Genomic DNA, 16,439 nt, shown 5'->3' with positions numbered 1-16,439 from the left:
TGTAATGTAAAAACAGACAAAATTCCCACCTGCTCTTTTACACTTTTTTCCCTATGCAGGAAAGGCTGGGGTTTGGTTTGGTTTGGGTTTTTTTCGTTATAGTTTGAATTACCATCACAGGTAGATTCATGGGTGGGTATGTATCTGATACATATGTTGCTCTGAGAATAGGTGGGAATAGCTGTAGAGGCTGTCATTAATTTTATAGGTCCACCATTGTTGCCAGAAAATTAACATGCTGCTATTCCCCAGCCCATTTTGAACTGGAAGAGCTGCTAGGAGCTTACCCACCATTTTCACATAAGCATTATATGATCCGAGAGGTGGGAGTTTTGAGGTGGTGCATCCATCCACTGCCATCTCTGAGGGAGAGCAAGAGCCATTTGATTTAACCTGGAGGGGGAGACTGTTCAAACTCACTGGGGAAGGTGTTACTGCTACCAGTAACAAATATGAGTCCTGTTCTTTATGGATACAGCTACCCAAATTTGTTGGAGCCTGATGGATGGGTTCATTCATTCAGTGGTGGTGGAAGCAAGGACATTGCATGAACTGATGTGCCAGTATTTGAAAAATGCTGTACAAGACTACACAGTGGCAATGGTGGTAGGAGCCAGACAGTAAGTGTAGGATTACCTGATGGCTTACCTTCTTGAGAAATCAAGATCGCCCACTAGAACTGGAAACCAATTACTCCAATGTACAACAGAATTGGCGTAGAGAAGAATTGTGACATTTTTTATATTCCAAACAGAAGCAAAGGAAGTGACCTCAGGCATCTCTGTTCTTTCTGCCTACCCTCTTTTTCTGCTCTAAGTGTAAGAGCACACTGTCCTTCTGGCTCACAATGAAATTTCCTCTCAAGTAAGTATCTAAACCTACAGTGGTCTCAGGGGACAGAACATCTTGTGGGAGCTCAGTGAAAAGTGAAAAGTGAAAAGACTGGAGGTGCTGGGTTTGGGGACAGGTGTTTGGTGCTTCTACTGTTGCTGATGGGTTTTGGAGGATGGCAAACCTTCAGGCCTGGCCATTCCCAGGGAGTGGAGCAGATCAGCCTGCTGGGGTGGCATGAGCCATCATCTGCCATCCTCGTATTGCCTGCAGAGAGGCTGGGAGTACTGTCTTAGCACAACAGTCATGGGCCTGGTTTGTTCCTGGAAAGGACAACACCTCACCCAGGAAGGATGCTAGAGTTTTTGGAAGGCCCCTGTAGTATTTTGGGGGCTGAGATTGTGCATACCCGTGGGCAGGGGAAGGAGGGAAGAAATGAAAGATGCTGTTGAGTTTTGGCCTAAGAGTGGAAGAGTGTGCAGCAATGTTAAATGTAGTTTGTCTCTGTGTAGTGTTCTTCGTTATGCTTGATAATTTAGAGAATTACAAACTGCACTTATGAATAAACAAATCAGAGCATTGCTGCGGGCATGCGGAGAACAGAATATATGCATGTGATGTTATGTAGTAAATAGTACTGTTGTCTTTGTGACATTGGGGCCACATGCTTTGCATGGAGGACTTAAACATTTAGTAGCAGTAAAATCCATTAGAACAGGTAATTATTTCCTCATATTTGCTTCCTCCAAAGCCAGCACATTGAAAATAGGCTGTTTCCTTCTCCAGACATTCCTTTTGTGATGATAGAAACTCCCCCCACTGCAGCCTTAGCACAGGAACATGCTGACTTAATGCTTTCTTTTCACTAATGATTTTGTACTTTGGACTTTGTTGATGTACTTCTTCTGCTATCTTAATGCAGATCCCAATTTGATCTTGAATTTAGGGAATGGAAAATCCTGATAAACACCCGGGCTGTCATGAATGCAAAGGACAAAGCCTTTGTAGTAAAATGTCTCTGACATACGCCCATGAGAAGTGTTTGATGTGTTGTAAAAGGCATCTGTCTAAAAAAAAATATGTTTTTCCTTTTTGGCTTTGTTGAGCAGACTGTGGAAGTAAATGACACAAAGTAACCCTTCTTTTCCTCTCCTACTGCCCTCTTTTTGTTTGATCTAGCAGTGCTGTGATAATGGTGAGTCTGTAACTTGAAAGTAATTTCTGTAATGACTTACAGCACGAACAGAGGAATTTTTATTTTCTGCTGGTAAAGCAAGATCAAAGTATGATCTAGAGATTAGACCTGTTTTGAGAGAGAACTGAGCAGCCTTTTTCTAACTCTGTCACTGAATGGCTGTGTCAAACTGGGCAAGTCACTTCTCTGTGCCTTGGGCCTTTGCTGTGTACTATGGCATTCAGCTCTTGTGCTACTACCACATTTTGCATGGCTTAATCATAAATGACTGGCTGCACGCTAATTAGCCTCAGCTGGTACAAAGTTTATTATCCTTGTTTTCAACCTTTACACCGATTCAGGGGACATGATGGCTGGTTTTGATTTAGGTTTGGTCACAGCTTGCAGGAGGGGAAGGAAGAAAGTGCTGAGGTCCACAGAGGAGATGCAGGCAATGGCACAGGCTGAAGGCTGATGGGAATTTCTGGGCTCACGGCTGTACTGTACGAAGGATGCCAGCATCACAGAAGCATTATTACAGTGTTTTATCTTGGCCTGGATTAGTTTGAACAACCAGCTGAGCTACTAGCAGCAATATACACAGTGCAGCCCAACCTTCCAAATAAGTCCTGTGTCTCACATTGGCTGCACATGACTTTTGGTCACCAGGTTTGTACTGTGCTGCTGCTCAAACTAGTTCAAATAACACTAGCTGAGATATGCTGGCCACCTCTCGCAGCTGTAGTTTGGAGGTAGTGCATGCTCGTGAGCTCAAACTGGCAAATGAAAAAGTCAGGTCTGTCAGTCTGCCAGCGTGCTGCATCTGCATGAATGCACAATCCACTGAAAAGCAATTGACTGGCCAAGCCCTCCAAATACCAGGGCAAAGCTGTGCCAACAGTTGTCTCCCTGACAACTGTGTGAGCACTCTTCTATGTGGAAGAAATCGGTCACAATCAGTCTAGAAGGAAAAAACTTGTGGAAATCCCTCTGCTCTAGACAAGGCTGCAGTTTTGCCATCTGTAAAGAGAGAAAGATGGCAGGAGTGCCCCATTCTGTAGCAATACTGGAAATTTAATCCATAAGTACATGTAGAGGCAGCACAATTAAATCAGAATTATGGGAGCAATACAGTGCTGTGTGCGAAAGCAGACCCACATTCTGCATTTTGTACACAGGTGGCCTCAGACTCCCTGCTGCAAAATGTCTGCAGTCTGCATCCCTGGAGAATCAGTAGGAGTTGAAGAAAACTTCCAAATGTTGCACGCATCTGTGAAGGAAACAAGGAAGCTGCCTTCTCCCAAGTTATCAACAGGCAAACTTGGGAATAAAGAGATTAACAGACCCTGTGTGTGGTGCAATGTGTTGGTTTTTTCATTTTGATGTACCTGAGAAAGAAGAAAAAAACCCCAAATTTCCCAGTATGACAAGGCGAAACAAACCCCATGAATCCCTGCATCAGTTGCAACAGTGTTGTCTTGCCCTCTGCCCTTTGTCCTTCTAAGGGAAAATGTTGGGTAGCATACAACATTTAAAAAGTTAATGATAGGCTAGCTGCTAAAAGCTAACACTTGTGGCTTTGGGTTCCAGGAGCAGAGGAACAGGAGGGCAGCCTGCTCATACCAAATATCTGAGAGTACCTTACTCATGGGAAGCACTGGCAGACTATAAAGTGCTCTGTTAATTATTGTTGACATTGCATAGAGAGCTTCATGCTGTTCTTTCTCTGCCTGCTTCAACTTAATTTGTTTGAGAAAGTACTTTTTCTGTGCTGCAGATTGCGTAAATTCATATACTCTACTGCACTGACAGATGTGTCTTTGTTTTAGAAGAAGCCATTATTTTTTTCAGTGCTGAATGTGAATGGAACATTTCACATTGGTGGCTTCCAAAAATATTTATAAAGTGAAGCTGAGCAGCTCAAAATATTTTGCCCTCCTACACTGACATTCACAAGCCTTTATAAGAGCGTTATCAAAAGCATTTGCAGTGGAACGTGCTTAAGTTGGCCACAAAGACTGCATTAGTCAACAAATGACTGAAGGCACTCATTTTAGTGAGCTCTACCCCACACAATGTGTAGCAGAACCCAGTTAACACAATTGTAGCTAACGGGGCAATTGTTCTATATTGTGGGTCAAAGACTATCTTATAATGATCCTTAGTTCTCATAACTCCTGCTTATCTGAGGAAACAGAGGGTGAAGAAGTAGGAAGGGACTAAAATTCCCCCTTCTTTCTGCTGATAAGGCACGGTTTGACTCTTCACTGACCTCCACAGGCAGTGCTTGCTCTGAGGCATGCCATGACTATGGTAATCTGGCTGTGAGTGGTGGTATTGTTCGCCTTCCACATTTCACTGCTGACGATTACCTAGGTGTTCTTCAGCTCACTCTCCTCTTCATTGATTCTTCCTGAACACACTGCTAAGAAATGAAGCACACTGCATCCACTTGAGCAGAGAGAAATGCTCCCTATGAACACATAAATGCATCAAACTTACTCTTAGGTTTCATTATAAATTAAAATGATCTCTCTGCCAATTGATTGTAACGATGTCCATAATCTTCACCACCGTATTGAAACCAGGGCTTCCCATGTATTTCTTCCCACAAGGAGTCATCCAAGTGAACTACATCTGCAATCAGTGCCCTCCAGCTGCAAGTGGAAGAGCATGGCTGACTGACCTCGTTAGTATAGTGATGGTAATTGACACTCAATGATTTGAATGATAAAACCATATGTATTCCATGTCCATTCTCAACTTTGTGCATTTCCATCTTCAAAGTCTTAAAATGTTGTATAATGAATAGCAGCAAGTCCAAGGAAAACTACTTAGAAACCTGCTAAATAATGCATATCTCCATTGGCTTTGGTCAGCCCATCCCTGCCCCAAAGAATCAGGGACAGTGGGGCTAAGCACCACGCTGAAACACTCTGATTCGACGGCAAAATGGTTAGAAAAGACATTTTAAACAGTGGGAAGTTTCCCTTGCTGAATAGTATAGCAAGGCACCCAACAGCACAAGTTGTCATTCTACACTATCCTGCCTTCCTAAATATGAGTTTGTGATGATGGAAAAAAGGTGGGCAGCTGAAACCAGGACAGCTTGTTTTTACCAACCATTTTACCATTTACTCAACAATGAACAGGGACTCCACCTAATCCCCCTTCTTCATTATTTAGGAGATAAAATATCACTGTAATATACCTGATGACTGCATCCTGGTTAGGATGCCATTTCCCTTTAATAGGTGTAGAAGATTCTTTCCTCATAATCCTTGCATTGTTTGAACACAGTCCTTTTCCTTGCACTTGCATTTTTCCATTGCTAGATGATTTCTTTTTTAATTGCTGGTGAGAGTGTGTCCCTTTTGTCATCTGTATGCAGTATTAATTCTGTGGTATTTAAGCATGTCAAAATGAAAAGTGTCTCACCTGAAGATCATTTTCACTGGAGATGAGTAACTGATCTTTTTTTGTAAAAAGCCACTTATTTTGGTTTTGTGAATTTTGGAGGCTTGTGGATTGAAGTTACTTCTAAAACTTTGAAACAGGAAAGAATAGCACCCTTTCAAGCATGTGTTGCAATGTATTTGCTACGCTTTTGCTTATAGCTTGCAGGAGGTGAAAAAGCAGTAATGGGTGACCAAGAATGCAATTAAAGAAAGAAATGTGGAGAAAAGTAACCGCAGACACATGCAGTCTTTTGTACCCTGTGAAGTGGTAATTCCCTTTAATGAATTTGTAACTTAATTAAAAAATCCAAAAAACTCAATTTTCCCATTTGGTCAGTGCAAAGTAAGAGAATACTTATGATTTTGATTAAAATATTATTGAAGAAGCTACTCCTCTGGTATTTTGTGGACTGGGCTTGAACAGAAATGAGATACAGAGTTTGCCTCTAACGTAACCATGCCAAGGGAAGCGGGAACTGATATGACAGATCATCTCAGACTATCTGAAGAATTGGGTTAAAGGATGAGGGTTGACAGGGATGTTCTTCTGGCACGAGGTAGCCCTCCAGATAAAGGATGATGTATATCTGTGCAGAAGGCATTTGTTTTCGATGGCCAAGCCATGGCTGTGAAGTAGGCTTCCTTTCCTCTGGGAGCTTATCTCAGATTTCACCAGCTCCTGCTGCAAGTGAAGAGCACCTTTCTTTGACCTTGACATTTCTGGCATAAATGTTTAGGGGCGTGTAAAATCCCAAACCAAACGCTTCTCTCCTTGGGGGAAAGGATTAGTGAACAAACACGTGATAGATGATAGTGACGTTACTTAATGCATGACTGATTTGCACATTTTATTCTCCTCTCACTGAAGTTGTAAGCAACCACAGAAGAAAAACAGGGCACATTATGACACTAGTGTGCCTGATGCATTAATTAGTAGGTACACAGACATATGCCTAGACATAGGCAAAATGTTTGAAAATGCTTGCTTTCCCAAGAAAGCCTTGAACTTGCCTGCAGAAGTCTTGCTAGAGCTTTTGAACTTGTAAAAATGCAGTTTCAAAATTCACCTCCAGCCCCAAAAGTAGAAATGAGGTTTTGCAACCCACTCGTGAGATGCTCATCCTCCCATTGCAACATGGTGTCTCTGTCTTAAGAAAGCCTTTTTTTGGAAAACATCCGTGTGTTACTTGGGCTTGCGTGCTTATGCTTGGTGGGTGTACAATGCAGTACCCCTTAGGTGAACCGCCTTCTGCTGAGAACAGCATTGCCACTGTCCCTCACGAGGTGGGGACGACAGACGCTGCGCAGCAGCCGCAGGTGGGTAACGCACTCTGAGATGTCCAACTGCTTGGAGACACAGGAGAAACAAGAACTCACTGAACTGGTTACAAAGGCCTGGTTAGGGGCTCCCTGGTGCCGGGTCCTGTTCCGGCAGGCTATGAAACCTGCTGCAGCAGGGTGGTTTTGTTTGGAAAGAGCCTTGCGCTCCCCTTTTTTTTTTCATCCGCTCCCACTCCCATTTTTGTCCTAATTCCTTCTCCCCTTTTTAGAGCGTTTTGACTGAAAGAATACACTGGCAGCGCTGAGTGCTGCGTTGGAGGGAGGCCCCAGTTAAACTGGTTCCAGATGTGCTCGAACTGGCCGGTCCGTGTGCACTGAAGAGGAAAGTGTGTCTCTGCAGCCAGGGCAAGGCACCCATGTGCCAGGCGATGCACGTGGCTGACTGCCACAGCTACTAACCTAGTATTAACTGCATTAATTACGGACATAAACAGTGTTTAGTGCCAAGCGTGTCACAAGTTGATTGTAAAAGCTGTGGTGTAGGCAGAGTTTCAAATTATGCTTCACTTTTAATTTTAAGCGCCTCCCCCCTGAAAATTCCTTGAACGTGTCTGTGTATTTACGAAAACACAAATGTGTATGGAGCGGCAGAGCCATCGGCTTGTAAATGCTATGAGAGTACCTGCTAATGCCCGGGAGCAAATTATCGGCAGGCTCCTGGGGTCGGGGCCGGAGGTCCTGCAGCCTCCGGCGAGGGAGAGGGAGAGCCCGAGCCCGAGCCCGAGCCCGAGCCCGAGCCCCCGCCCCCGTCCCGTCTCGCTACGCCGCTGGGCACAGCTGACCTACTTTTTTCTGCATTTCTGCTCATACTGCCCGGCCCCCTCCCACGCGGGGGGAGGGGGGGGGGGGGCTCGAAGGCTTTTTAACCCTCCGGAGAGCAGGCAGCGGTCCCCGCCGGCGCAGCCTGCGCAGATGCCCCCGCCCCGCGGTGGGCGCCCGCTGCGCGCCCCCGCAGGGAGGAGGTGCGGGGGGAAGGCGGGGCGGGGCGGGGCGCTGGGTCGCCGGGCGGGGCCGTGAACCAGCCTGTCCCCGCAGCACCGACTGCTGGAGAGTGTACGGCCCGGGACGGGCTGCCTCGCTCCGAAGCACGCTTTCTGTTCATGTGGTTCTTGCCCTGGGCTTGCTTCCCCCCGGCCGTTATCTCCCAGTAATTACTCTTCTAGCAAAGCGGGCAATAATAAAATTCGACGTTAACTGAAATTCCCGGTGCGCACAGAAATGGTGCTGGTGGCATTTCTGTCCGAGGCAGCCCCAGCTTCCTGAAGGGGACAGGTCAGTCAGAGCGATTTGGGAAGGCGCTGCCTTTCTTCGTGACTCATGCTCCCGCGCTTCCAGTATGGGAAGGGCTGTGCGATTATTGCGACGAACCGCGTCCGGCACAGCGGACGCTGAGAGCTGGCTTGGTGTGAAGAGCACATGTCGGTGCTTTGCAGCAGCGCGTGTGCTTAGCACGGTGAAATAGTGCTCGGTGTGATTTTCAGCTGATTAATTGTCACTCACTGTAGGATCGCGCTTTGCCTTCCTGTCTTTCTGCTAAAACAGTGGGGGCTTTTTTTTTCGCTCTTTTTAAAAGAATGTCTGAAGAAAAGCCCTTTAGTTGCATAAAAGTGAAGGGAAGAAGGAAAGGGAGAAGATAATACTGTCTCATTTTTAAATATAAACCTCTTCCTAAACGGGCCAGAAGTACAATGTTCTGAAATTAAGAGTTGGGCACACACCTTTCAGAGCACAATAATCTTTGCTTGGTTTGAAAAGTGCCTGCTGGGTTTTAATAAAGATTATTGGATTATTGGAAAAGTGTACAGAACTTGTCAGCAAAGCATTTTCTCAAGCATATAAACACCACTGACTACACAAACAAAGTACATGGAAGTACACGCAGATAATGAAACGGGCACTTTGTCCAAAGAAGTTAAAGCTTCTCCAGTGCAGCTGGTAAAACTTGGAACAAAAGCAAAACTGCTGGGAAAGGAACTCCCCAGCAGCATGGATTTTGTAGGTTCAGGGCCAGTGGGCATCCGTGGAGTACTCAAGCTCTGTGGGTGCTGCGACCAGGAGTAACAGCTGCGGGTCACTCTTTTGGCCCTTGTGTTGCTGAAAGATGACAGGGACGGGCCCTCTTTCTGTTCTAGAGGAAGGCAGGTGCTTCTGTGTTTTGAGAGGACGGGCTGTCTTGTGTGCTTGGCTGCGCTCCATTGCTTTGAGACATTTCCCACTGAGGATGTCTTGGCTGCTAGTGGCTACTGACCTATTTGTAACCTGTGTTTCGCAGAAATTTTATTTTGAGTGCAGTAAGTGGAGAGCTGCAGGGACATCTGGGCTTGATCTTCCCCCTCCCGCAAAGGAGGCACCTTCAGTCGAGCTTTGGGCTATCTAATGGTGTTGGATTATCCTTAGCTAATGTAATAGCGTCCTGCTGTTAAGAGTAATAAACAAATCCCCTCCTGACTGTCAGATCTTTCAGCAGCTTTGATAGGAGAAACCGCCAGGTGTCAGCGATAAGACTGTGGTCCTTGGCAGGACTTTAGGGTACTGTCCATAAGATGCGGGGGTAATTGCTGGAAAAGAAGGATTTTATAGAGGGGTTATAGGTATTTGTTCATCTAAAAGGGTTAGGGTGTTGCTGCTTCCCATGTGTCTTTCTCAAAACACAGTATGAATATTGGGTTGCAGATGGCAGTCACCCAGAAGTATAAATTAGAAGGACTACTGGGTACAGTCCAGTGCAACCCTCTGCCTCCTTTGCAGTAGTCTCTTTCTCAGTAGCTGTCTTGGTTACCAGATGGTTCAAGTCAGGGGTTTTTGTTGTTGTTGTTGTTTGTTTTCAAATAAACAGCTGTATGCAAGTTGCACTGAACAGTAACGTGCAGGAACAAGGAATCTGCACATTACACAGGGACTAAATTTTTCAGGTACCCATCCAAGCAAAAAAGTGAAGATTTTGCAGAATAATTGGTAGGCAAAAACATCTCAGCTCTAATTTAGTGATCATTTTACTGTCATAAACTAATCTTTAGTTTTCTTTTACACAAAACAAATTATTTTTTACTTCATTAACAATTAAGTCAAAACTGAGTACTGACGGCAGGAGTTGGTCTTAGTGACAGAGTTCATGGGATAAACTTATTAAGGGGAATTTTTCACATGTTTAGGTTAACCCAGAGACTCTGTAGTATGGGAAGTAAAAATGATGTTGAATGAGTGCCACCAAGTGTCCTCCTGCTGTATATGAAAGCCCAGGTCTTAAGTCAGAGAAACACAACATTGCACCTCAAAGTTTTGTAACTTTGAGAGGGACATCACAGAGACAACAATTTCTGTTAGAGTGAGAGGAGTTATAATTAATATCCTATTGAAGTGCAACAGCAGTCTCTGGAGATCTGATAAAGGTGAAATGTCTGTAGCAGGGGCAGAAATACAGACATAACCCTGGTTATGCATCCAGTTTGTCTATCTGTTCCATCTTGTGTTCCATCTGAGTGACTGGTGCTGCTTGACGTTGACACTATGCTATCTGTGGCTTTGCTGGGTTGTGTCAGATGATGGTGTGATACACCTCATCTTCCCTGCAGGGCTGGTATGTGTCACAGGACTTCCTAACAGGTGACATAAGTTACAGATTTGGCAATTAACATGTCCATTTTGGCCCTCCTTCTGCTACTACTGATCCCTATGCCAACCTTATCAACAGATGCAGTGGGGGCAAGGCTGAGACTGGGTGTGTATGAACAGCACAGTTTCAACAAATAAAACAAGCTAAGCATTGCCAAATGTCCTCCAAGACAGTTTCATCCCAGACTCCCTGCAGATTAAATGGTTCTGATGGATCTTTGGATTTTCAGTTCATACACATGAGTGTGATTAAAGAAGAAGGATTTATATTAGTATATCTTTAGTCTTACAACTTGCTGAAAATCAGATGATTTAAGCAATGGGTGCCTAAGTGTGCCAAAACTCCAGTTGCATTTCTCTGTGCTGGAAGCTGGGGCAAAAGAGAGGTGCCAAAAAAGCCATTTTATGTTGCATGCAATAATAACTGCCCCTTGTCATGCTGGTGTTCATTGCCTGAATTTCCACACTGCAGCCAGAGACCATGTCTAAAGCAGCTACACAAAGAGTATGAAGGAGTTTTTTTTTTTTCCTGTGGTGGATGTCAAACTGGTTACCTCTTCTTGGCAATGTGAAGTGCCTTTTGTATTGGTGAAACAGCAGAAGGGGAGTAGACTAGGTCAAGTGTCTAGCCAAAAAGACCATTTATTGCAGGGTTCTGGTAATGTACTTATTTGGAGTTGACAGAAATATTTTAAGTCCCAAATGTGCTGAAGCCTGCACACAGAATTTTAACATTTTTTACCGTAATGTATTTATATATAGATAAACTGACCAGTGCCATGGTACATGGCACCCATTAAATTTGGAGGAGCACGAGGCAACAAAAGGGAGCACCGGACCTTGCAGGGACTCTGGGCAGCGAGTGAGCAGCAGACTCACTCTACTTAATCAACAGCCCATTGTGTGTCTCAGGGCCTTTCCACAGGAGTTAACGGGTGAACGGACTTCTGCTGGCACAATTTTCTGTTGTAGCATGCTCTGTCCTGCCCTGTTTTACTATTGCACTATAAATTAACTTAAAAGAGTCAGGTTTACCACTGCCTGAGCATGCTGTGAAAAACCTCACTTTTGAAATGGTGTGTAACTCTTTGCATGATGAACGGTGGAACTGGAAAATACAGAAACAGGAACCAGTGCAGTAGCCTTGAGCTATTTGGAAGGACTTTCACTTTTTGTATGGGTGATGTATATTTTGTGCAACCTATGGTATCCAAAGAGGGCAATGCTCAAGTCATTTGGTCTCACGTGTAAAATTCATGCTATTGATTTGGTATTTACCACTATGCAGGGCTTTGTAACCACCACTGTATGGTGCAGCAGATAACTGAGCTGTCCTCTGCCTCTGGGTAGGTAAGGCAAGGCGGTAGAAGTATATGAGCAAGGTGAGAAGTAAATTTGTAGATTCAGATAAATGTCTAAGCTTTGGTTGAGACAAAATTCTTCTACACAGAACAATAAGGAAGTAGCTGTCCTTCTCCTCTTGTGTCCTTGCCAAGAACAATAGATACAGTTATCAGTATTCTTGCCAGTAATTCACCTATTATCTCAGTTTAAAAGTATTTCATTGTTTCAAGGATAGTTTTTAATATACTGGAGAATATTCCTATCAGGCTGTGGTATCTGGGCACGATCTCACCATTCATACGAGAGGAAAAATAATAGCTTCTTCTCTGAAATGGCCAACGTTACTACAGCTTTAGAAGCACTCTTTTGGGAGCTGAATAGAAGGAAATGGTAAACTGAAAAGGGTTGCTAAGAAACAATTTCAGATGCTTCCAGATTTTATGAAAAAGAGGATACACCCACAAAAATCAGACTAATAATTTCCAAAAGGACACGATCAGATAGCTATTCTTCTATTAGCCTACAATACTAGTTTACTAAATAAGCAAATAATAAGAAAATAAGAGCTTTGGGACCCAGTATAATTAATAAACATGAATGGGGAGGCTCTCCTGAGGAAAAGCTTTGCACAGGGCCTGAGCTTCCAGTAAAGCTTCCACTTTAATAGCCTTGGTGGAGATCACATAAACAAGTTGCACAGTTGATTGGACAAGTTGCATTGGTGAGCATCAGGTGGAAAACCCACAGTAATGGTCTACTTAGATGCAAGGACAGTTTGTGCTGTCACGACAACTGATGTGTGATATGTGCAGACGTGCCCTGCGAGACAGTCCCACACTCCCAATCACTTACACGTAACAAAAGATGTTCTCAGCTTCCACTTTCCAGCTATTAAATAGGTATAAGAGAACAACCTCACAGCTGCGGCTGGTCCCAGACACATTCTTCCTTAAGGCATACAGCTTCAGGTGTTCGATTTTCTGTGTTACCTGCCAGCATTTCTTCATATTTCTACTCAGTTTAGCTGGTTATTGAGATTTGGTTTTACTGATGGTTTTGTTTTCCTTTGTTTCTTAGACTTTTAATGATGTGGGTTTTCTCATCCAATGTATGAAGGACTATTTTGATGTATCTTAATATCTAGCTACAAAAGGTCAGAAATGATATAAACCAGTTCATTAATAGCTGATGCCAAAGTAAGTGCTTTTTTTTTTTCTTTAATATGAAATCTTGCACTCATCAAAACTTGACAAGAAACATTACCTGTGAACAAATAAATGAATGAAAATGCAGATCACTGGGCACAATTTAGCAGAGTAGAAAGCCATGGAATACCTCTCAAAATGAAATGGCCAGTATGTTTTCGGTCCTGGAACAAACTGTGGTTACTTTAGTTTTTATTTAATTAAGTAACACAGGAATATACTGATATTGTGACTCTATTATCCCATGTTCTTCTTAATGCAATTATACATTTATATATCCTTGTGAAATCTTTTGGTTTTTTTTACAAAACCAAGTAGTATGTGGTTTTTATTATACAGAATTATACAAAAATGTAAAAATAATTTTAAATAATCATGTGACATAGAGTTTCCCTCCTCCAACAATTAAAAAATTTCCATTTTTAAATAACAGGAACAACAACAACAAATTACATATGATGTTTATTTGGTTGAGGACAGCTTTACTAACACCATGCTAACTGATGCTTAATCCAACTTCTTTTGATTTCTTTCAGTTAAAGGCATTTAAAATGGACTCTGAAATACTAGTTCACATGTAGGAAGATAGTTATTTTGACTTCTTTTTATTCTAAGGTTGATTGGACCTCCCTTTGACTGTAGGGTGAAAAAAGTTGGCATTCTTCAAAGAGGAGTTTCCTTTTATTAAAATCTTCTGCAGTCAGAGAAACGCAGCTTTCATTGTGCTTTATGCTGTCTGAGTCATGTGCTCAATGGATGATTGATCAATGCTTAGTCAAGCCTGGACATGGTAAACTACAAAAGCAACATGATGAATGGAAGCTAAAAGGTCTGTCAAAATATAGTTCCTTCTTTATGATCAAAATGAAGGAAAATATTCCACTGGGATCTCAAATCCAGGATGAAACTACCAAGTTACACATGACAAAGTTTAATTTAAGTTTATATTCTGACTGCCATGTAGACATCAAAGAGAAACGTAAAACAGAAACAAGAGGTCGCCAAGTGGGCAATGTTACACTCAGGTAGCAGCTGAGCTTTTTGGATCTCAATATTACTCAAGCATCTGGGAAAATCAAAGACAAGTGACAGTATCTGACCACATTCCTGCGCTAAACTGACTCTCCTCCTACCATCTACCTCAGTCCAGATCTTCAGGGCAGTGTCCAGAAGGAAGAGAGTTCTGTCTCCTTGAGTGTCAAGTTCTCGACTGCTGTGATTTCCTCCTACCTTCAGTCTTGTTCTGCTTTAATTATCTTTCCCTTTAATTTTTAAGAAATGGCACCTGGAGATATGACCATATGCTTTGTCCTTTAGATGGTGGGTTTTTTCAGCTACTTCTTATTTCGTACTCCTCCACAAGGCGAGTACCTGCATTTACATGTAGAATTGAGGTCAATTTATAGGGCCCACACTTGTAAAATTCATTACCTTTCCTCTCCTTCAGTCCTATGTGTGTCCTTGTAGTTTTGCTCTTTAGGCTTTCTGGGATAATTCCTTTCCCAGAAAGTTAGGCAACGTGATCTTGACTAGGTTGTTAAATATAATGGCACAATAAATAATTAATAATGAATAGCTTTTTTTTTTTTTTTTCTGTAGTAGCAAAGGTGGATTTCAGTGCTGACAATTACTTGAAGTAGGGACAATATTTTACAAAGTTAGTATCAGGCAGCTACCACTAAGTGGCTGCCAGGTAGTAATACCTTGTGATCAATGTCCCCAGGAGATGGCAGTTTCAAAGGTACCCAAGACAGAAACTCAATGGTTTCTTTAAAATATTTCTTCTGGTTTATGAATGCTGGTGGCCTAGCACTGAGACTGTGCTTCTTACCATCCATCATGTACAACTTGGATGTGCTGATTGTTAGGTTATGTGATTATGTGTGGCTCCTCAGCCTGACAGAGGAGACCAGCATGTCGCTGGGAGGGTGGAGAGCCCCAACAACCCTGTGAGAGACCCGAGCCCCTACCCTATCTCCCCTGGGCTGCTCCAGGAGCCAGCTACTGGAGGGATCCATATTGTGCATATCTGTGTATATATTCCCTACTAGTGGACCATCGTCCTGACCAGCAGTGAGGGAACAGGACCAGGCTGTTGGTGATGTTTGCGTGATGGCTAGGCATGCCTGTATGTGTGGTTGGCCATGTTGGCACATACCTATGCTCAGCCTTACTACTGGCTGGACTAGGGAACACGGAGTGATGGCAACCTGACCTCTATCAGGCCACCAGGTTTGTCAACCCCTAATTTTTGTAAATCCTTTACATGTCATTAGGTTGCTGTTGGCAGAAAAAGTGATACAATACAGCAATTCTAAGGTATTTTACATGTTTTCAAAATAACATGTCTGAAAGCTTAAAAAGCAAATCACGTCTTTTTATACATTGGGTTAGAAATTATATTTTAGTTTGCATGCATAGTTACTGGAAGTATACTGTTGTTTCTTGATTAATAATATCTTTTTAAATAAGTGTGGTTTTAAATGAATGGCAATTGTTTCCCTCAATGTATGCACACAGGAGACTTGTCAGAGTTTGTATAGGCCAACTTACCTTTCCTGTATCCTAAGAAGACACATTTTCATGCAAGAAAATCCTTTGGTAGCGTGGAGAGGCACATTATTTTGTGTGGTGGATGCTGTTGCCCCCTGGAGGCCATTTCTCAATTATCACAATATTAGATTGGAACTTAAATTAAAACTTAGAAATGTTTGCTATTATAAACAAAATATTCCCTTTAGCAATTAAAAATATTGTGATTTTAATTAAAAGGGTTTATGAGCTTATCAGAGAAATAACTGATTTCTTACCATGCTAATTATTTTTCTACATTTGCTGTTTAGATTTGCAAATTACTAGACAGTAAAATTTAATTGCTTTTTAAGGGAGATGAATATTTAATTTGAATACAGTACTTGGGAAAAATAAGGATTTTGTGAATGTGTGTGTGTGTGTGTTTTAAGCAGCACAGATAATCAAACTATGGAGTGCGAGTGTCTCTACGTGCGCTGTAGACATGTTTCTATACATTGCCATATTCCTTATGTAACTGCAAGAAAAGCGCAGTGCAAGTCTGTGAGTAGAGGCAGCCCTGGGCTGCATTTGTGCTTTGTAGCTGCTGTATTGCCCCTGGTTGGAAACAGCGCTAAAGTCAAAGGCAGCTCATGGAGCTAAGAGTTTTGCTTGGCCCTTGATAACAAGGGTTAAGCTGATGGCCAAGCAGGCGATTACTCAAACCTCACATCCAGCTCCGTCTCTGCTGCATGATCTCCTGGCAAGGCAGCCCCGCTGGGCTTTGTGCAGGGGGCACACAGTAAGGGTCACAACCCCGGCGTGTCTCACAGGCCTCCTGAAGTGGAAGCTAGATTTCTGCATTTGTGTAAAAAAAAGCACCCTATTTTTTTCTTCATTTCTGGGTCTGCTAGAGACTTTGAGCTCATTACAACAGTTCGTTGAATGAATGTCTGCAGCTGA

At 42.9% G+C, this 16,439-nt stretch overlaps 1 protein-coding gene across 7 annotated transcripts in view; it reads left to right on the top strand.

The window, feature by feature from the left end:
* Positions 1-16,439, top strand: part of AUH (AU RNA binding methylglutaconyl-CoA hydratase) — a 202,068-nt gene that overhangs the window by 168,089 nt on the left and 17,540 nt on the right. For 2 of the 7 annotated variants that reach the window (XM_075021075.1, XM_075021089.1), the window contains exon 14: positions 4,621-4,639. The exons of 3 other annotated variants lie outside the window; for them this stretch is intronic. The gene's annotated coding sequence lies outside the window, so the exon portion shown is untranslated. 2 more of the 7 variants (XM_075021069.1, XM_075021078.1) reach the window with 1 other exon arrangement.

Source organism: Buteo buteo, chromosome Z, assembly GCF_964188355.1.
Source record: "Buteo buteo chromosome Z, bButBut1.hap1.1, whole genome shotgun sequence".
Taxonomy (NCBI): Eukaryota; Metazoa; Chordata; class Aves; order Accipitriformes; family Accipitridae; genus Buteo; species Buteo buteo.
The sequence above is the reverse complement of the archived record's forward strand: the minus strand, read 5'-3'. Positions and strand labels throughout refer to the sequence as shown.